Genomic DNA, 22,508 nt, shown 5'->3' with positions numbered 1-22,508 from the left:
CGTAAGAACAGTAACGACATTCACAATACGCGCGTATTGTGAATGTAATTCCTCTAGGGCATAGGTTCCCAAACTTTCAGGTCGCGCGACCCCCTTTTGCCAGCAGACGTAGTTTTCGCGACCCACCATAGAAATTCCCTCATTTATTGTCTGTTGCAGTAAAATATTTTACTGTCTCTCGCGACCCCCTGGATGGAGGCTGGCGACCCCCCTGGGGGGTCGCGACCCACAGTTTGGGAGACCATGCTCTAGGGATTCCTCCAGAGATTCTTATAGGGATTCCTCCAGTGATTTTGTTAGGTCCATTCTTATAGGGATTCCTCCAGTGATTCTTTTAGGTCCAGGGCTTTCTACAGGGATTCCTCCAGGGGCATTCCTCCAGGGAATCTTTTAGGTATTCCTCCAGGGATTTCTACAAGGATTCTTCCTGGGATTTTTCCAGGGATTCTTCCAGGGATTGTTTTAGGTATTTCTCCAGTGATTTCTACAGGGATTCTTCTAGAGATTCTTCAAGGCATTTTTCCAGGGATTCTAACAGAAATTCTGTTAGGAATTTCTCCTGAAATTCCTTCGCTTCATTCAGGAATATTTCCAGGCATTCCTCCAAAAATTCCCGCTGAAATTCCTCGAAGAATTTATTAAGAGATTCCTCCAGAACTACCTCCAGGGATTTCTCTAGGGATACTTCTAGGGATTTCTCCAGGGATTCCTCCAGATATTCCTCCAGGAATTCATTCCGATATTTCTTACGGGATTCCTCCAGGATTTCCTCAAAAAAATTCTCTAGACATTCCTCCAAGGGTTTCTTCTTGAATTCCTCTTGAAATTTCTCCTAGAATTCCTCTTATCTATCATGGAATATCTCCAGGGATTACTTCAGGGATTTCTCTAGAGATACCCTCAGAAATTCCTTCATAGGTTTCTTCAGGAATTTAAATAAGCAGGTATTTTTTAAATAGTTCCTCCAGGTATTTCTTCAGACATGCCTCAATAAAATTCTCCAAGCATTCCACAGGATTTTTTCAGGCTTTCATCCAGGAATTTCCTCAAATATTTCTTCGGAGATTTCTCCTGAAATGCATCCATGAATTTCTTCAGGAACTGCTTCAGGAATTTCTCCAAGATATCCTCCAATTAATCTAAGAGTTTCTTCACAGATTCCTATAGTGGTGCCATCATGGATTCCTCAAGATATGCTTTTAGGGATTACTCAAGTAATTCAATAATGTAATACAGTAATACAATATGAAATAGTCTTGCTATAATATTCTAGTCGGGAACTTTTCAGGAATTCCTCCAGTCACTGTTTACTGTTATGCTATGCTATGCTATGCTGTTATTTCAGAGTTTTTAGCTTTCTGAAGCAGCACGCATGTCACAGAAGAGACACAACAGCGAAATTTTGAGTGCGCAGAACTCACCGTGACTTACTTCGAGCATAGTGTTTGAATTAAGTCAGAGTGCCTCAAAGTTTTTCGTCAAATTTCACCCGGATTTGTTCAACAAGTTTATTCAGGAATTCTCCCAAAAATTTATCCTGGAATTTCCTCGAGTTTCCTCCATTTGTTCCTCCAAAAATTTCACAGAAGAAGTTTTGGGAGGAACCTCGCATTCCACTCAGGGAATTATGAAGGCAATTCCTGGAGTTATTCACGAACAAAACAAAAAACTTGAGGAAAATCCTAAGAGAATTCTCCAGGACATATTATAATCAATGAGAAGTCTCGCGAGCGACTCTAGGGTGAACTACTATAAAAATCCTATAACGAGCTCCAACAGCCACTCTAGCAAAGATTCCTGATGGAACTCTAGGACAATTCCAGGAAAGCCACTAAAGGAAATACTTGCGAAAATTCTCACGAAGATTCATCAGCTCTGCAGTTTTTGCTTAAGTTTTTTGAAGCTCCTCTGTGTAGTGTATTGAGTATTTCTAGTGCATTTTGTTCAGTGTGGATACCTTCATTACTACTACAGTCAGAGTTGATAGAAGATGGATGGTAACGGCATGTAACGTTATATCGAAGGTATAAAAGATTAAAGAGGCCATCGGAGATTTCTATTTTGGACCACAGCCAACAAAGTATTTAGAAGTGTTTTATATTTCCAAGTTATAGAAAGCCATTCCCCGAATAGTACCAGAGTCCTTCTCCATTTACCCCGCTGCTCGTATTTTATCCGTTGGTCGAACCTCTCTGCCGGATACATCACTCTGAATATTTCTTCAGGTATTTCTTTTGGAGCTTCTCCTGAGGTTGCTCTTTAAATAACTTTCGAGATAAAAAAAACTGATAAACCCTGAGAGAAGTCCCGGGACAACCTGTGAGAAACTCCAGAATGGACTCCAAAATAAACTTGAAAGTTGCAGGAGAAATTTTGGGAGAAACGTGACGATGAAGTCTGGGAACGATTATGGGAGAGTTTGTTAAAGAAGTCCCGGAAAGAATTCCTACAGAAATCTTTGATAATCCTCTGAAATAGGTTCGACTGTAGAATGAACTGTTTTCGGGTGGCTTTTCAGTCTAGCGTAAAATCAAGACAAGTGCTACTTGTTTAATTCCGACGTTTAGGCCATTGGACTCAGCCTATCCCCTGATTAAGGCCGAGTCCAATGACCGAAACGTCGGAATTAAACAAGTAGCACTTGTCTTGATTTTACGCTAGACTGAAAATCCTCTGAAAGAAATCCCGGAAGAAACGTCGATAGAAGCACCAAAAAAAATCTGTGAGAGACATCATGGTTGGGATTTTAAAAAATATTTGAAGCCGTAATAGAGTACAAAAATTGGGAATATTGCCTGGTCTTCGGCAATATTCATCATTGAGACCTGAAGAATTCAATTCGGATTTGACCCTCCCAAGTAACAATTTCATTGCTGATTGGTTTTCTTTGATTTTTATTAGGGTTTTATTACAGCAATAATAAAAACTCGCAGTTTTATGACTGCTTATATGAAAATCATTGATAAAATGTTTTATGCAATTCAGTATCATAATTTTAATTTTATACTACTCATTTCAGTATCATAATGGCCTACTTTTCCGTACCGGTTCATTATGCAACTGAAATGAGTTGCATAATGAAAAATAGTTGTATAATGTTCATAATGCAACTCATTTGAGTTGCATTATGAACATTATGCAACTCAAATGAGTTGCATAATGAAAAAATCATTGCATAAAATTTTGTATGGAACTCGTTCCAAAACTCGATTTTTTCAGCACTCTTCGTATTTATCCAACTCGGCAAGCCTCGTTGAATAAATGTACGACTCGTGCTGAAAAAATCAACTTTTTGCAACTCGTTACATAAATAACTATTATAGTATACTTGAAGATATCCATAAAGATGGATTTTAAGAGTAAACAAAACTTTCCGATTTGTAAACCTTCTGGCAATCATTATTACCACAATAAAACTGTTAAAACTCTCAACAGATGGCGATCCGTTCGATTAGTAACGACATCTGTTGGTGGAAAAGCAAAACTACGACATTTCTTGGTTTATTGCGGTCATCATAAAAGTAAACTAGCTTTCGTTTTATTTTCACTGATTATGGTTGTCGCCATATTGAAGAATTAGCTAACGTGAATGGAAAATAGTTAATTTTGCTCAAATTAGCAATGAATTGATAGTTTGCCACAATTTCCATAACATGCTCACATAAATAAACTCTCTCTGCTGAGTTTTCTTGTGATTCGAGATAGTTTTACTAAATAAATAAATTGATTTATTTCATTCCAAGATGATAATAGGGTAAGAAATCAAAATTTGAACTAGTCAAAATGTAATCTTAATTTGAACTATTTTGAAATTCATTGAAATGACGTACTTTTTGGGCAAATATTGTACCGAAAAAGATGTTAAACAGTTTTCCGTAATATAATCTGATAACATAGGCTTTAAAAGCATAGAAAAAAGCGTTTTTGCCATCGAAAATAAACAATTGAAAAATCACTGTAATTTCACCTATTTCCCCCCAGAGAAAGCCCATTTTCGGTGCACCCATACAGCTCATGCATTGCATCACACGTAATAAGTGAATACGTCAAATGAAAGCTTATTTATCGTAGAATCGACCAACCGAATAATATTCCGCATTATTTGTCATAAAGTTATCAAATTTAAGTGATTCTTACTTGGAGAATGTTATCTTAAGTTGAACCATTTGTAATCTAAATTTGAACTAGTAAACGGGGGTGAGCTTCTAGTGTTGGCCTGTAGATTGCGCTAGTGGTTGCTTTGTTTACTCTTGGGGGATGAAAAATTTCAAATTTAGTTTCCAAATTCCTAAAGAATTTCGAACATTCTGAGTTGAAATTCCACTGCCTAATGAAAAATAGGTATGAGAATTAGCAGATTCATGTGATTTTTAATTGTTTAGCATGGAATTGGCTGTTTTGTGAGTTGCTCGAGCTGCTGCCGCCAGTAGTTCAAATTAAGATTAAAATTGGTTCAAATTATGATTACGATGGTTCAAATTAAGATTAAAATCATTGTTGATGAAAAATCGAATATTTCAATGAAATTCGGTGCAAATACAAACTTTTTACCATTTAACAGAAAGCTTATACCCGTGGCTTTCATGAACATACGATTTTGCCGTAGTAAATTATTTACATGTGGGAGAAAAAATCACTTAAAATTTGCACTGCTTCAGAAAACCGCAATTTGGTTCAAATTTTGATTACCTACCCTATTCACTATTTTTGAAGCGCATTAATTTTATGATTCTGCAACCCCAATATTCACGGTAAAATTGAATGCGCATAAGCCTACCAGCACAATAACTTCTAAAATACTACTTTGAAATAATCGTTTTCTACTTACGAATGATGTATCCTCCTGAACTTTACGTGCCATCGAAGAAGCTTCTCTGCATCTTGAGCTGTCATAGTTTTTGTTGAAAAAAAAAACAACAACAATCGAGAATGGGAAATATTTCAACTAGGTTTTAAAACGGGTTTATTGCTATTCTTAATGCGGTTTGCAAAACCTCTCCGAGAGTGGTCCACTTAGCCGGAAGATGCTCTTAAAGAGGTAATCAAGAGGTTTTGATTCAGTTTTATTGCAAATTTTATAAAATTGGTCATGAAAATCTCTTGTAGAGCCGAACAAAACTTAAAATGTTACTTGGGCTACGACTCCATTCATGTGTAAATGCTACACAGCGCACAGAACTTTTTTTTGAAAATTCTCCATTGTAATTCCCATAATTACCTATTTAGCGTTTGGGCAAAATTAAATCACCTCCGAAATGGCTTAAATTTTGACAGGACCCTAATTTTTCACCAAGGATTTTAATGAACACATGGGAGCTTTGAATTTTTAACGAAAATCTGAAATTTGAACTGCCCTACTGCACATATAGCAAAACCATACCAATCATCCTTAGATAACAATGTGCATCGCGGTCTATAATTATTGTTAAACCACCGTCAACAACAACAATCATGTGTGGAATCTATATGGTCGTTATTCCATATCATCATCATGCCTTATATTGTGATTAATATGCATCGATTGAGCTGCATAGAGGTTTGTTTAAAATCCATTATCCAAGAACATGCTTGATTGGTTCAAATTGGATTAAAATATACTCCAAATGCCGTTTTGAGGAACAATAATGTGGACCTTGGTCAATGTTATTAAATACCACAATTCCAAAATCTCATACCTCGGTTCGAAAGGCTTGCTAAATTATCTAACATTCCGCCAGCAGTTCACAGCCGACCAGTAGCCAGAGGAGATTAAGCATAAGCATACTCACCAAAGAATCATTTACATCCGTAATAAGTCATGAATCATTCATGAAAACATTTTCACTCAATTTGCCCCTATTTCAGATTACGGAAAAGGCAAAGAATGCCCAACAATAACGATACCAGTTTTAATTTGTCACGCACCAGAGAGGAAAAAAAAATACTCGCCACGCATATCCCAAAGCGGACGAAGAATCACTCTCTACTGGCTTCCTCTGGGAAATGCTTATGTGTACGCCAAACATTGCCATTTGCCTTTGCGCTGATTTATACGTGAATCTGGCTCGATTCGCAGCGTGTTGCTTCCATTTTAATTGAAAAAAAAGTCCCCAACGCGCGCGCTACCCTGATTCTGTGTCAACGCGCGAACTGGGTTGGGCCTTACGCTGCAACACAGTGGCATGGAGTCGGACCAAGAGTCGGATATAACCTTAGAAGTACGAGTTCCGAGTTTTGTTTTTCGATTCATGCAGCACACACACTTAAAAAATATTCGCGTGCTTGGCTTTCCGCGCACAGACTACTCAGCAAACTCAAAAACTGATATCTCAGTTATAACTGTATCTGTTAGCTGATTCTCAGCAAAACAGTTGCCGAATCTCAGTAATGAAAAGTCTTAGTAGCTGAGATCTCGGTTATGTTGTTGTTTGCCGAGCGCTCGGCTGTGCGGATCTCGGCGAAAGTTTGAGAAAATGCTGAGATCCCGGCATTTCAAATTAAGTGTGCAGTCAACTTGGATTCTACGACATTTTTCGAAAAAAAAAACATTTCCCGAAAACCCATTTCCAGGAAAACTGTTACAGGTATACCTCGATAGTACGTACACCACCGCTTCGTTTAGTGTACGTACTATCGCAATGTACGTACTATCGAATCACAAATTTTTATTTTAAATTTAATTTTCAAATCAAAGAATGTTATTTCTAGAACGTCAGGATTTCCAAAAAAAATACATGTGGCCTAAGGGTCCGTTTATAATTTACGTAATTTTGCTTGTTCAGGATCCTAGCTTTATTGGAAAAATCTTCTTATGCTCTGGGGATGCTTCGTAGAGGCATCTCGTCTCTGGGAGCTTATATTGATTTTATTTGAGTTATCTTTTAGAACCATTCAAGCTGGTCTAGATATAATAGAATCGATCTAGATCAGTTATATCTTGTTATAAAAACATTCTAGATGTATTTTCTCCTGCAACATTAATTGCCGTGATATTTTCAAAATCTTCTGAACATTGCTCCCTCTAGGACACTTCCAAGAGTTTAATTTTTTACGAGATGTGAGGAATCCCGGGATTCTTAGGGGAATTTAAGCAAAAATTGTTTGTTGAATCTTAGTAAGAATTTCTGTAGGAATCTCGGAACCAACACCTAGAGGAATTTCGGAACTGAAAGAAACTTGAAACTTGAAGGAATCCCTAAAGCAAGCGAGAAAGCGAAATGTCTTTCCCCGAAACCCACAATTCGGGTTTACCCAGAAACAAATTAATTGGTACAGCCTATAGGATAATGCAAGCCGCGGTTGCTGAAGAATTTTTTTCTAAGTTTTTGATGTTTTGTGATTTCTTCTAGAATTTCTTAAGAAGTCCCCGGAATCCTCTAGGAATTTCATCCGAGATTCTCCAAATAGTTTCTTCTAGGATGTCTCTGGATTTTTTTTTGGGCTTCCAGATGGTATTTCTGGAAATTCTAGCAACTTCACGCAAAATTTCTCTAGGAGTTCTTTCGGAAATTGTATCAGAAATTCTTACCGAGATTCATTCAAAAACTCCTTGCAACAATCCGTATGGATTAATTCCTGGAATTTCATACGAGATTCTTAGAGCTTCTTCTAGGAATTCTTTCAGAAACTGATTCCAGGATTTCTTCGAGAACTTTTTCCAGAAATCATCTAGGGACTATTTTTTGGTTTCTACCAAGAGTACCGTCAGGAATTCCTACAGACCCTTCTGGAATTCTTTCAGATGTTTGTAATGGAAATCCTCCTGGAGTTCATTATGAATTTTTGGAGTATTTTGTTTATGGAATTCCTCATGTAGTTTTTGTAGGATTTTCTTGAATAAACACAGGAAAAAGCAACTTAGTTATATCGCCCTCCTAGAGGAATTCTAGAATAAGTTTGTGGAGAAACCACGGAAGGAATACCTGGAAGAGTTTCAGGAAAAAATACTAAGGTAATCCTAGAAGAAGTAATGCTGCAGGAATCACGAAATTCATTGCTACAGTAATCCAGGCATCTCTGGAAGAATCTCGGGGAACTTGCACAATCTGGAACAATCCTGGCAAGAGCGGAATCTCAGGCGGAACCTCTTAAGGAATCTCAGAAAAAAAAAACTCCTGGAAAAACCCCAGAGGGAACTTCTGAAGGAATCCTAAATAAACTTCCGAAAGAATATCATTAAGAGCTTACGGAATCCCAGAAGAAAGCTCTGGAACAAATTCGTGGACAAACCACGAGGGGAGTCCCGGATGGAATTCTTGTGGAATCCCAGAAGTAACTCCATGAGGTGAGCCACCAAGCCACCACCAAGTTGTAAAACAGCACACGTACGCATACTCCCCATTTTGAATAAAATCCAACCACACATGATAAGCCGGCGATTTTTTTTTAATAATGCGAGAGCTGCGAATCGTAGGTTTGTTATTTACCTACGATTCGCAGCCACGAAACGTCAAAAACTAAGAACATTTTCCTTAGCAACCGCGGCTTGCAGTGCCCTACGTTTAAATTTCAGAACTGTTAAACATTTTATATGTATCGCAAAAAAAAGTTAATTGTTACAGTTTGGGAAACCATGGTTTACTGAAAATCCGTGTAATAGGAATCTGCATAACACAAATTCATAGTATCGGAGTCTCTGCTATACGTCTACTAATGATTCGAACTCATTTTTGTAGATTAAAAATTAACTTAATTTTAGTGTATGTACTATCGCGGCAAAATGTACGTACTAACGAGGGTACGTACTATCGAGGTACGCCTGTATCGATATATATTTCTCAGTCTCAATGAATCTTAAAATTTTCAAAATCGATGTATACTCAGACTCGTTTTGCTTCAGAGTGGTATTTATTTAAGAATTTACAAGCACTGCAAATAATTTTATAACATCCAGGCGCGTAACTTTTGAGATTTCTCCTTGAAATCTTTGTGATATTGTCTGAAGAATTTATTGAGGGATTTTCTTCATGAACTCTTTCAGGAATTCCTCCACTGATTTTTCTAGGATATTTTTTAGGTATTCCTCGGGGTTTCTTCTAGAAATTTGAATTCGCTCAGAAAATTTTTCAAGATTTTTTCTTGAAATGCTTTGGAGAATTTCTTCTGAAATTGCTGCAAAGTTTTTCTCGGGAACTTTTTCAAGGATTCCAACAGGAACTCCTTAAGAAATTGGTTCCCTAATTCCTTCAGGGATTTCATTAGGAAGTTCTTCAGGGATTTATCTGGTTTATCCAGGAACTTATTGAAAGATTTTCCAGGAATTTCTTCAGGAACAGCTCAACAACAAAACAATAGAGCTCTATGTACATACATACCCTGGCTTGGCAACTTGACACTGCCTGAGCAGGTATTACTTGAAAAATATTATCCAAATTCAGAGAGATATCTGTGGAATGTGAAATCTCCGTAGGCAGATTTCATAATATTGATTGCTTGTAATCCAGTAAGATATAGTCTGCAGAACCTGGAAAGGTCTTGGGGTGATTGTACGACATTTCCCCGAAAACTAGTTCCCCGAATGAAGTTTCCCCGAAAGTTTTTTCCCCGAATGTACCATTTTCCCGAAAAATGTTTCCCCGAATGTACCTCTCTCTCTCTCTTCTTGGCGTAACGTCCTCCTGGGACAAAGCCTGCTTCTCAGCTTAGTGTTCTATGAGCACTTCCACAGTTATTAACTGAGAGCTTCCTCTGCCAATGACCATTTTGCATGTGTATATCGTGTGGCAGGCACGAAGATACTCTATGCCCAAGGAAGTCAAGGAAATTTCCTTTACGAAATGTACCGTTTCCCCGAAAAGATTATTGTATATGCCATTTGACATTCACCCAATGCACCACTAGGGGGATCCGGTCTTTAGGTCAAAGTACGCTTAGCCAAAGTACGTCAGACCGAAGTACCTTAAACCGAATGGGTTGCTAAGCTGAAGTTTATAGGGTAGAACGGGTCAGTAGGCCGTCTTCCTAATTTTCTTCATTATCGATGTTAAAATTTGTTATTGAATTCCTAGAATATGTTTGATTCACTTGAGATTTTTTTTACATTATTTGAATCTAGGGCATTCTATGGATACTGGTATATACTTCCATGATTTTATAATATTATTTTATCCTTTTCCCTTTTCTCAAATAGATGATTTTTTCATGTTAATGTTATACTGCTGCTAAAGTACTGACATTAATTGATCACTCTGCCTACACTGAAAGGCGGCTTGCAGTAATGACAAGCATAAAAATGTTTTTTAAATTTACCATGGCAAAACATGATCATTGACCCACCAACGCTTCATGAGTGCATTTTGTTTCTTCTCACATCAACCGGTTCGATAGCCGACCCGAGCAGAAGGGCATACCTTACAAATACCATGCGAAGACCAACATGTGCTCTAATACCTAAAATTGCTATTGCTGTGTTATTCTACGAAATGTTATGAGAACATCACAATAACAGTTGGAGGTATTTGAGCAGAGTTTGGTATTGATGTAGTATTTGTTGGATTAGCAGTGAAAATAACCGAAGAACAAGATTTGCTATTACATCATGAAGTCGTCGAACAAATGAAACATTTAATAACAAGACATGTTATTAGTTTGTTATTCAATAACTTTGCGATAACAAATACAGCACTTGAAATTTTAGGTATGCATTCATCATTGAAATAACAAGACTTGTTATTTTCTAGGTGTTATTTATACAAAATTTTGGTATTCGTTTTTGTTATTTTGCCTCTTATTACCACCTAATAAAGGGCATATCAAGGTATGGTAGTATTGAAGATAAATACCTTGATATGTTATTCACTTGTTATTTTCTTCTGCTCGGGGAGTGGTAGCATGCGAGCCTGGTGATGTCAAGGTTCTTGGTTCGAATCCGGTTGCAAACAAAAACTTTTTTTAATTGAAAATCGAGCCCATGGTAAAATTGAAAACATAATTCTGTTGAATTGTAACGAAACTCAGTCTGCACAAATTTAGTGGCGTTGTGTATTTAAATAGACCCTGAGAATAGTAATTTTCACAGCAAGCCGCCGTTCAGTGTACATTTCAACTGAAAGTATCGCTTCTTTTTATAAAACGCAGTTGTTTTTAGTTGTAATATTGCATAGCTTATTGACGGTAGTAATTTAATAAACCACTGACTGTCTCATGACAGATTTACCTTCTTTGAGAAGTCGGCTATTCTTTTGACTATTGGGTTTTATATATGATCAAATTGGGTCTTTTCATGGCTTTCAACTCAACCGGACTGCGGCCTAACTTACTTCGGCCTGACATACTTCTGCCTAAAGATGCAGCACCGTCTTCTTGGCTCGATTGATAACCTTTCATTTAATAAAATTTTCCTTCTTTCAAACATAGGCTGTTCTTCCAAGTTGAGCTGCCCAATTAATCATCAGTTATTTGACTGCTGATATATTTGTTTTCTTGTACCGACTTTTCGAACCCTCTAAGCAGAATAACCTCTTCGAATGAGTGTAATCAGTCTTGTACCTGGGCGGAATTAACCCACCATCAGTCGCTTGCGTGTACTGAGTACACGCATCTCAGAAAAATGCAAAAAAATAATCGAAATTCGCACCAAATTGAACCGGGTGTTGGTCCTATTCCAAGATCCACTCTTCTTCTTGTTAGTAAGGCAGAAAAAAAATGAAAAAATGCACGGAAAGTACTCGAAAAATACGTAATTCTAACCTCACATTTTGAATGTGTACTCAGTACACCGGCGCGACCGCTGGTGTAACTTTTTTGTGAACCAGACCGTTACACGAGCGGTCGCGTCGTGTACTCAGTACACGGCATACGCTTTCAATTATGGTTTATATGCTTTACTAGATACAATGTTGGTGTCTTCAGCAAAAATGTCCAACTGGATAATGCGTGTCTGATAGTGGACATGTGGAACCGGTCAACACGATCTGGGTCGCCATCTGTCCCGGGTGTCGGAATGGCCCTCGCGGGAACCTGTTTCGTGGACATTTCAGTTATGGCACCAAAACTAGGCATGCGACGGCTCTATCTACATGATTTTTCATATCCATCATCTTAGTAACCATGAAAATGACCAGTGACCTCCCTGGCTAACCCGTGGCCACCGGAATGTGCCCTGGAGGAACCTGTTTCGAGGACATTTTGACCATGACGCCAAAACTAGGCTTGCGACGGCTCTATCGTCATGATTTTTCATAACCATTATCTTAATAACTACGAAAATGACCAGTGACCTCCCTGGCTAACCCGTGGCCACCGGAATGTGCCCTGAAGGAACCTGTTTCGAGGACATTTTGACCATGACACCAAAACTAGGCTTGTGACGGCTCTATCTTCATGATTTTCCATATCCATTATTTTAGTAATCATGAAAATGAACAGTGACCTCCCTGGCTAACCCGTGGCCACCGTAATGTGCCCTGGAGGAACCTGTTTCGAGGACACTTTGACCATGACACCAAAACTAGGCTTGTGACGGCTCTATCTTCATGATTTTCCATATCCATCATCTTAGTAACCATGAAAATGACCAGTGACCTCCCTGGCTAACCCGTGGCCACCGGAATGTGCCCTGGAGGAACCTGTTTCGAGGACATTTTGAACATGACACCAAAACAAGGCATGCGACGGCTCTATCGTCATGATTTTTCATAACCATCATCTTAGTAACCTTGAACATGACCAGTGACCTCCCTGGCTAACCCGTAGCCACCGGAATGTGCCCTGGAGGAACCTGTGTCGAGGACATTTTGACCATGACACCAAAACTAGGCTTGTGACGGCTCTATCTTCATGATTTTCCATATCCATTATTTTAGTAATCATGAAAATGAACAGTGACCTCCCTGAGTAACCCGTGGCCACCGGAATGTGCCCTGGAGGAATCTGTGTCGAGGAAATTTTGACCATGACACCAAAACTAGGCTTGCGACGGCTCTATCTTCATGATTTTCCATATCTATTATTTTAGTAACCATGAAAATGACCAGTGACCTCCCTGGCTAACCCGTGGCCACCGGAATGTGCCCTGGAGGAACCTGTTTCGAGGACATTTTGACCATGACACCAAAACTAGGCATGCGACGGCTCTATCATCATGATTTTTCATATCCATCATCTTAGTAACCATGAAAATGACCAGAGACCTCCCTGACTAACCCGTGGCCACCGGAATGTGCCCACTCGGGAATTCATCCAGGAATTTCTTAATGAAATTCCTTCTGTGATTTATCCTGAAATTCTCGAAGGAGTTCCTCTAGAGTTTTTTTTTCAAGGATTCAAACTCCTCCATTTATTCCTGGCTTTAATCTGCTAGAATTCCTTTAAAAAGGGCTTTGAAATAGGACACAATTGGTAAAGTACTAGAATTGTAGTAATGAGCTGAATTTGTGTATGGTGAGAAGGCCAATTCTTCGTTTCTGCAATGAAATGGTGCAAAAAGCGTGCAGTATAATTATTCCTTGCCTAATTTGATGCTGTTTGAGCAAAACTATGGATAACTATATTATTTATGTTGCAGGAAATGGAGAAAACAACAACACTGTTACCCAAATTTTTGCTCAAACAGCATCAAATTAGGTAAGGAATAATAGTACCCTCGCTTTTTGAATAATTTCATTGCAGAAACGGAGAATTGAACTTCTCACCATAAACCGTAAATTCAGCTCATTACTACAAATCTAGTACTTCACCGATCTGTCCTATTACTCCAAAAGTTCTCGATATGATTCCTCCAGGAATTTCCCCTGTGGCTTCTCTAGGATTCCCCATGGGATTCCAGAGATTTTTGCAAGGATTCATCCTGCCATTCCCTTTAAAATTTCTACTGGGATTCTCCCAGTCATATCTGCTATGCTCTAATACCTTCCTGCTCAATAAGTATTTGCTGAGATTCACCCAGTAATTCCTGCTGGTACTTATTCTGCACATTTTGAACTCTTTTCTAATTTTTTTTCAGGGATTTCACCGGTAATTCTTCCGAAAACTCAGGATATCGGCAAAAACCACATGGAATTTCTTCAGAGACCCATTCAAAGATTGCTGGTTACAGAAAAACCCTGTTCAATTACTCCAGGGATGCCTCATTGATTGATTTGTCTTTATTAAAGAGACTTTCAGCCATTGGTTAGAGGGATGCCTCATTTTCTTTCAAAGCATTTCTTTTAATGATTCCTTCAGGAATTTCCCCTTTTTCATAGATTTTCGCTGTGATTCCTCTAGAAGTTTGCTTTGAATCCCTCCAGAAATTCCCTCTGGTACTTCACGTGGCATTTCTACATAAATTCTTCATGTGATTATTCCATGAATTCCTTTAGGAAGAATAGAATACTTTTGAAATATTTCCACCGAAATGATTCATCCGTGGGATGTATCACAAAATTTCGCCAGAAATTTATCAAGAAATTTTTTTCTAGGGATTTATCAGAGAATTTCTAGAGCGATTTTCTGCAGGGTTCTTCTAAGACTAGGCGGACTTGCCCCGGCGTTATAACTCGCAGTATAGCATGAAACCGAATTTGCTTCCACTGCTGTCTACTGTCATGTCTTTTGGAGTTGGAAGGCTATGTTTCAGTAGGAATGATATGTCAAGAATAAGTACAGTAGACGTTCGGTCAGTGCAAACGGTTTAACTGCAATGCTTTTAACCTGTAAGTCCGGTAAGTTCAACAAATTTGGAGTTATCGCACCGCCAAACGTCAAAATGATGTGCCATGTTTGCCCTAATAGGCTGGAGGAATTGAATGAATGTGGATGAATTAAACGAAGAGAAAAAGCAGGATCTTCATATAACGAAAGGCAGAAGTAACTGATGCTGTGAATAAATTCCTCTGGCCTATGAACAGTCGCATGAAGTTCACGTTCATTTTACGTCAATTTATGGCTTTATGACATCTGTCAGGCGTTGCAGTTACTCAATTTAATTCGTTAAGTGAAACGTAAACATGTTGCAGTTAGCAGTTTAACAAAATTACTGACACCGAAAACTGTCATATAACTGCGAAAGTGTTCGTATATCGTCAAACTGGTTAGTAGACTTGGTTCCTTGAGGAGCGTAATATCATAAAGACTATTCCGTGAATCACGTTTATTATTCAAATAGCAAAACATTGGAACCATAAAAAAGTTACGTTATATCGAGTTAAAAGTTACGTTATACTGAGTTACGTAATATCGAGGCTACGTTATGACTGTATACAAATCAGTAGATAACCAAATTCACAAAACAAAAAATTGCGGCTCCGTGAAGCAAGAAAAACTATTTTTTATTTCTTTCTTTTCGAAAATTACAAAACTAGATTGGACATATTTTTATACAATACAAAAACGCTTTTGGGAGGCGAACATGCATCAAATTAACGGATTCACCATGCTATAAGCGAAATTATAAGCATGACCGCCTCATACAGAGTTATTGTACACTTTGGAACCTCGCTAATTGTTGCACATTCCATGCTTTTCTTATAAGGTGTGCAACAATTGGCGAGTTTTTAAGGTGTGTAACAATTGGCGATTTACCCTAGATGATAGATATGGAAAATCATGAAGATAGAGCCATCGCATGCCTAGTTTTGATGTCATGGTTAAAATTTCCTCGAAACAGGTTCCTCCAGGACACATTCCGGTGTCCACGGGTTAGCCAGGGAGGTCACTGGTCATTTTCATGGATACTAAGATGATGGATATGAAAAAATCATGAAGATAGAGCCGTCGCATGCCTAGTTTTGGTGTCATGTTCAAAATGTCCTCGAAACAGGTTCCTCCAGATCACATTCCGGTGGCCACGGGTTAGCCAGGGAGGTCACTGGTCATTTTCATGGTTACTAAGATGATGGATATGAAAAATCATGAAGATAAAACCGTCGCATGCCTAGTTTTGATGTCTTGGTCAAAATGTCCACGAAACAGGTTCCTCCAGGGCACATTCCGGAGGCCACGGGTTAGCAAGGGAGGTCACTGGTCATTTTCATGGTTACTAAGATGGTGGATATGAAAAATCATGAAGATAGAGCCGTCGCATGCCTAGTTTTGGTGTCATGTTCAAAATGTCCTCGAAACAGGTTCCTCCAGGGCACATTCCGGTGGCCACGGGTTAGCCAAGGAGGTCACTGGTCATTTTCATGGTTACTAAGATGATGGATATGAAAAATCATGACGATAGAGCCGTCGCATGCCTAGTTTTGGTGTCATGTTCAAAATGTCCTCGAAACAGGTTCCTCCAGGGCACATTTCGGTGGCCACGGGTTAGCCAGGGAGGTCACTGGTCATTCTCATGGTTACTAAGATGATGGATATGAAAAATCATGAAGATAGAGCCGTCGCATGCCTAGTTTTGGTGTCATGGTCAAAATGTCCTCGAAACAGGTTCCTCCAGGGCACATTCCGGTGGCTACGGGTTAGCCAGGGAGGTCACTGGTCATTTTCATGGTTACTAAGATGATGGATATGAAAAATCATGAAGATAGAGCCGTCGCATGCCTAGTTTTGGAGTCATGTTCAAAATGTCCTCGAAACAGGTTCCTCCAGGGCACATTCCGGTGGCCACGGGTTAGCCAGGGAGGTCACTGGTCATTTTCATGGTTACTAAGATGATGGTTATGAAAAATCGAGACGATAGAGCCGTCGCATGCCTAGTTTTGGTGCCATGGTCAAAATGTCCTCGAAACAGGTTCCTCCAGGGCACATTCCGGAGGCCACGGGTTAGCAAGGGAGGTCACTGGTCATTTTCATGGTTACTAAGATGATGGATATGAAAAATCATGAAGATAGAGCCGTCGCATGCCTAGTTTTGGAGTCATGGTCAAAATGTCCTCGAAACAGGTTCCTCCAGGGCACATTACGGTGGCCACGGGTTAGCCAGGGAGGTCACTGGTCATTCTCATGGTTACTAAGATGATGGATATGAAAAATCATGAAGATAGAGCCGTCGCATGCCTAGTTTTGGTGTCATGGTCAAAATGTCCTCGAAACAGGTTCCTCCAGGGCACATTCCGGTGGCTACGGGTTAGCCAGGGAGGTCACTGGTCATTTTCATGGTTACTAAGATGATGGATATGAAAAATCATGAAGATAGAGCCGTCGCATGCCTAGTTTTGGAGTCATGTTCAAAATGTCCTCGAAACAGGTTCCTCCAGGGCACATTCCGGTGGCCACGGGTTAGCCAGGGAGGTCACTGGTCATTTTCATGGTTACTAAGATGATGGTTATGAAAAATCGAGACGATAGAGCCGTCGCATGCCTAGTTTTGGTGCCATGGTCAAAATGTCCTCGAAACAGGTTCCTCCAGGGCACATTCCGGAGGCCACGGGTTAGCAAGGGAGGTCACTGGTCATTTTCATGGTTACTAAGATGATGGATATGAAAAATCATGAAGATAGAGCCGTCGCATGCCTAGTTTTGGAGTCATGGTCAAAATGTCCTCGAAACAGGTTCCTCCAGGGCACATTACGGTGGCCACGGGTTAGCCAGGGAGGTCACTGGTCATTCTCATGGTTACTAAGATGATGGATATGAAAAATCATGAAGATAGAGCCGTCGCATGCCTAGTTTTGGTGTCATGGTCAAAATGTCCTCGAAACAGGTTCCTCCAGGGCACATTCCGGTTGCTACGGGTTAGCCAGGGAGGTCACTGGTCATTTTCATGGTTACTAAGATGATGGATATGAAAAATCAAGAAGATAGAGCCGTCGCATGCCTAGTTTTGGTGCCATAACTGAAATGTCCACGAAACAGGTTCCCGCGAGGGCCATTCCGACACCCGGGACAGGACCAGATCGTGTTGACCGGTTCCACATGTCCACTAACAGACGCGCATTATCCAATTGGACATTTTTGCTGAAGACACCAACATTGTATCTAGTAAAGCATGTAAACCATAATTTAAAGCGTATGCCGTGTACTGAGTACACGACGCGACCGCTCGTGTAACTTTTTTTGATGCGACTGATGGAGGGTTAAAAGGTACAAAACTTATTACACCCATTCGAAGATATTTGTTTTATTTTTTTGGTTTTGTGACCAACTGTTTCAGTATCTATTGGCGTTATAGTAGAAATCTTCATCAAAAATTCTCCCTTCTTTCATCATATACAGTTCTTTTAAAATATTGTCGGCAGTCTAACTACTAATATGTTGTGTAGAAATATCAATTCCAAATGCTACTTTGGTCATAATTGACTTTTCGTTTTAAATACCCATTGAAATTATGCTCATAGACTTCCAGACTTCTAGACTCCAAGCAGGAATAATTTAAGACTTCAAGTTTAAGTTATCTGGATCATGTGTTTTACAATGACAAAAAACTTTAGCAGATTACTACCACAATCTTGATGACTCGTTTTAAAGGTATTATGCGTTTCAAGGGTGCTTTCGTCGAATAAATATTCAAAAATAAATATAAAGAACAGCCTATGAATAAAAGAAGGGAAAATTATGATGAGCGTGTTCTTAGTTGAGTGCCATATCATTTTCAATCAGTACAACAGAAAAGAACGACCCATATTTAAAAGAAGAGCATAATTGAAGCATTATGAAGAACATTCCTAAGTAACATTTTTAGTCAAACAGACTAGAAAAGGTTATTAGAACCATCATAAAACCAAAACAAAAGGTATTAGGTTTTCAAAATGTTTTTTTGGGATTTACTGCCGTGAATCGCAAGTCAGTCCCATATGTAAAAAGTAGGCATTGAAAAAATGGACTCTGAAGTTTTAAAATTCGATTTCTATGTGAAATTTTAAAAAATTGCCATAAATTTAATACTACTGCGATCATCATGAAACTTTCACAACTTGTTTCAAACGTGAAAACGTAACTGTGAAAATTATAAAACTGGCTAAAACAGTGTTCGATTTTGTACTGCAGGATACATAAGCTCGTAATGGGACTGACTTGCGATTACTTTTCATTATGGGACAATCTGACTTGGTGTTGTTTTTCGATTTTACTGAACAAACTATATAATTTTATTCACACAGCTGAAACACCATCCGAAGAAATATCTAAAACTACCATTAACTCAATTCTGCCCAAAATGCAGATGGGACTGACTTGCGATTCACGGCAGATTATATCTCTAAAAATTCATGATAAGAGGGAATGCACAATATCCATGAGATGTGAAAGTTGCCATGATCTTGATATCTTTCTTAATACTACACATCGACAGACTTTGTACTCAGGCTAACTTGCCACTATTTCGTTTCAATGACTAGTTCAGATGATGGAATTAATCAAGAAAATTATTGGAATCCAGTACTAAAAATAGATTTATAAATATTTCGGGGGAACGGTCCATTCGGGGAAACGGTTCGTTCGTGGAATCGTTTTTCGTGGAAAAAACTTTCGGGGAAACTTCATTCGGGGAACTGGTTTTCGGGGAAATGTCGTACAATCCTTGGGGTTTATAAATTGTATCGCACCTAACTGGAAGACGGGGCTGTAAAACGGTGAGTCGATAAGGAGAGCGTCCAACATAGCTCTGGTCCTCACAAGCTCCTACCTCATGCTTCCACGGGTCAAAGCGATAACAAAGACCGTCAGCTAAGAGTTGTGTGCTTAGCTGGTAGTGCAGCCTGGGCACTGTTGTCCTTCTGACTTCAGCTAGATTGAGGAGGTACGATTCGAGCGTTTGTTCACCAAGGAGGTGCGGCTCAAACAGCGTCTGTTCTGGCATCCAGCGGCTGAGTAAGAAACGCTGCACCACGCCCAGCTAGATCCAAGATGGTAGCCCCATCAGCGTGGTCGTCCTAGTGTTGGTTGGGACGTTAAACAGAATTGGCACGATGACCCTCCGGCGAGACAGCAGTGTTGGCGTAGGCCCAATAAGCCACCCGTAAAAATCCCGATTGCGAATAACATAGGAGAAAATACGACTCGATACAATCGGCAAAGACCCACGCGACGAAATAAGGACTACGATTGGAAACTTGGAACATGGAATTGCAAGTCACTAGGTTTCGCAGGATGTGACAGGATAATCTACGACGAACTACATCCCCGCAACTTCGACATCGTGGCGTTGCAGGAACTTTGTTGGACTGGACAGAAAGTGTGGAAAAGCGGGCATCGAGCGGCTACCTTCTACCAAAGCTGTGGCACCACCAATGAACTGGGAACAGAATTTATAGTGTTGGGCAAGATGCGACAACGTGTGATCGGGTGGCAGCCGATCAACGCAAGGATGTGCATGTTGAGAGTTAAGGACCGTTTCTTCAACTACAGCATCATCAACGTCCACTGCCCACACGAAGGGAGACCTGATGACGAGAAAGAAGCGTTCTACGCGCAGTTAGAGCAAACATACGATGGTTGCTCGCTGCGTGACGTGAAAATCGTTGTCGGCGACATTAACGCGCAGGTAGGAAGGGAGGAAATGTACAGACCGGTAATCAGGCAACATAGTCTGCACGCCGTATCGAATGATAACGGCCAGCGATGCGTAAACTTTGCAGCCTCCCGTGGTATGGTAGTCCGAAGCACCTTCTTCCCCTGCAAAGATATCCACAAAGCCACCTGGCGATCACCCGACCAACAAACAGAAAATCAAATCGACCACGTTTTAATCGGCAGTAAATTCTTCTCTGATATAACCAATGTCCGCACATACCGCAGTGCGAATATAGATTCGGTTGACTACTTAGTCGCTGTATGCATGCGCTCAAAACTTTCGACAGTGCAGACTTCGTGCAGCAGTTAGCAGTGGCCCTACCAACGGAAGAGCAGCTTGGTGCAGCTACACTTGAAGATGGCTGGAGGGACATCCGATTCGCCATAGATAGTTCCTCGAAAACAGCACTATGCTTCGCGACTCCTAATCACAGAAACGACTGGTACGACGGGGAATGTGAACAGTTGAAAAACGAGAAGAATGCAGCATGGGCAAGAATGGTGCAATACCGTACGAGAGCGAATGAGGCACGTTACAGATAGGCGCGGAACAGGCAGAACTCAGTCTTCCGGATGAAGAAGCGCCAGCAGGAAGAACGAGATCGCGAAGCGATGGAAGAGCTGTACCGCGCTAAGGACACACGAAAGTTCTACGAGAAGCTGAACCGCTCGCGCAGAGGCTTTGTGCCACAAGCCGACATGTGCCGAGATAATCACGGGAATATTCTCACGAGCGAGCGTGAGGTGGTTGAGAGGTGGCGGCAGCATTAAGATGAGCACCTCAATGGCGACGTTGCAAGTACCGAAGGTGGCGTGGTAACAGATATAGGAGTATGTGCACAGGACGAAGGGCTTCCGGCCCCTGACCTCCAAGAGATTGAGGAGGAGGTTGGCCGGTTGAAAACAACAAAGCTGCTGGAGCAGATCAACTACCAAGCGAGCTTCTAAAATACGGTGGAGAAGCACTGGTGAGAGCACTACACTGGGTTATTACCAAGATTAGGGAGGATGAAGTATTACCGGAGGAATGGATGGAAGGTATCGTGTGTCCAATCTACAAAAAGGGCGACAATTTGGATTGTGGGAAATACCGCGCGATCACACTACTGAGCGCTGCCTACAAGATACTCTCTCAAATTTTATGCCGCCGACTATCACCGATTGCAAGAGTGTTCGTGGGGCAATATCAGGCTGGATTTATGGGTGAACGCGCTACAATGGACCAGATGTTCGCCATCCGCCAGGTGTTGCAGAAATGCCGCGAATACAACGTGCCCACACATCACTTGTTCATCGATTTCAAATCGGCGTATGATACAATCGATCGAGAACAGCAATGGCAGATTATGCACGAATACGGATTCCCGGATAAACTGATACGGTTGATCAAAGCGACGATGGATCGAGTGATGTGCGTAGTTCGAGTATCAGGGACACTCTCTATTCCTTTTGAATCTCGCAGAGGGTTACGGCAAGGTGATGGTCTTTCGTGCTTGCTGTTCAACATTGCGTTAGAATGTGTAATAAGAAGAGCGGGGATAGACACGAGTGGGACGATTTTCACGAAGTCCGTTCAGTTGCTTGGTTTCGCTGATGATACTGATATTATTGCTCGTATATTTGAGACGATGGTGGAAACGTACATCCGACTAAAAAGCCAGGCGAGTCGGATTAGTCATTAATGTGTCGAAGCCAAAGTACATGATGGCAAAGGGCCCCAGGGAGGGGTCACCGCGCTCGCCAACCCGAATGTATATCGACGGTGATGAATTCGAGGCGGTTGAAGAATTCGTGTACTAGGGCTCACTGGTGACCGCCGGCAACGACACCAGCAGAGAAATTCAGAGGCGCATTGTGGCAGGTAATCGTGCTTACTTTGGACTCCGCAGAACTCTACGATCGAATAAAGTTCGCCGTAACACGAAGTTAACCATCTTCAAAACGCTGATTAGATCGGTCGTCCTTATGGGCACGAAACATGGACCCTACGTGCAGAGGATCAACGCGCCCTTGGGGTTTTCGAACGGAAGGTGTAGCGTACCATCTACGGCGGAGTGCAGATAAAAGACGGGACTTGCAGAAGGCAAATGAACCACGAGCTGCATCAGCTGCTGAGAGAACCAACCATCGTCCATACCGTGAAAATCGGGAGGCTACGG

Source organism: Aedes albopictus, chromosome 2, assembly GCF_035046485.1.
Source record: "Aedes albopictus strain Foshan chromosome 2, AalbF5, whole genome shotgun sequence".
Taxonomy (NCBI): domain Eukaryota; kingdom Metazoa; phylum Arthropoda; class Insecta; order Diptera; family Culicidae; genus Aedes; species Aedes albopictus.
The sequence above is the reverse complement of the archived record's forward strand: the minus strand, read 5'-3'. Positions refer to the sequence as shown.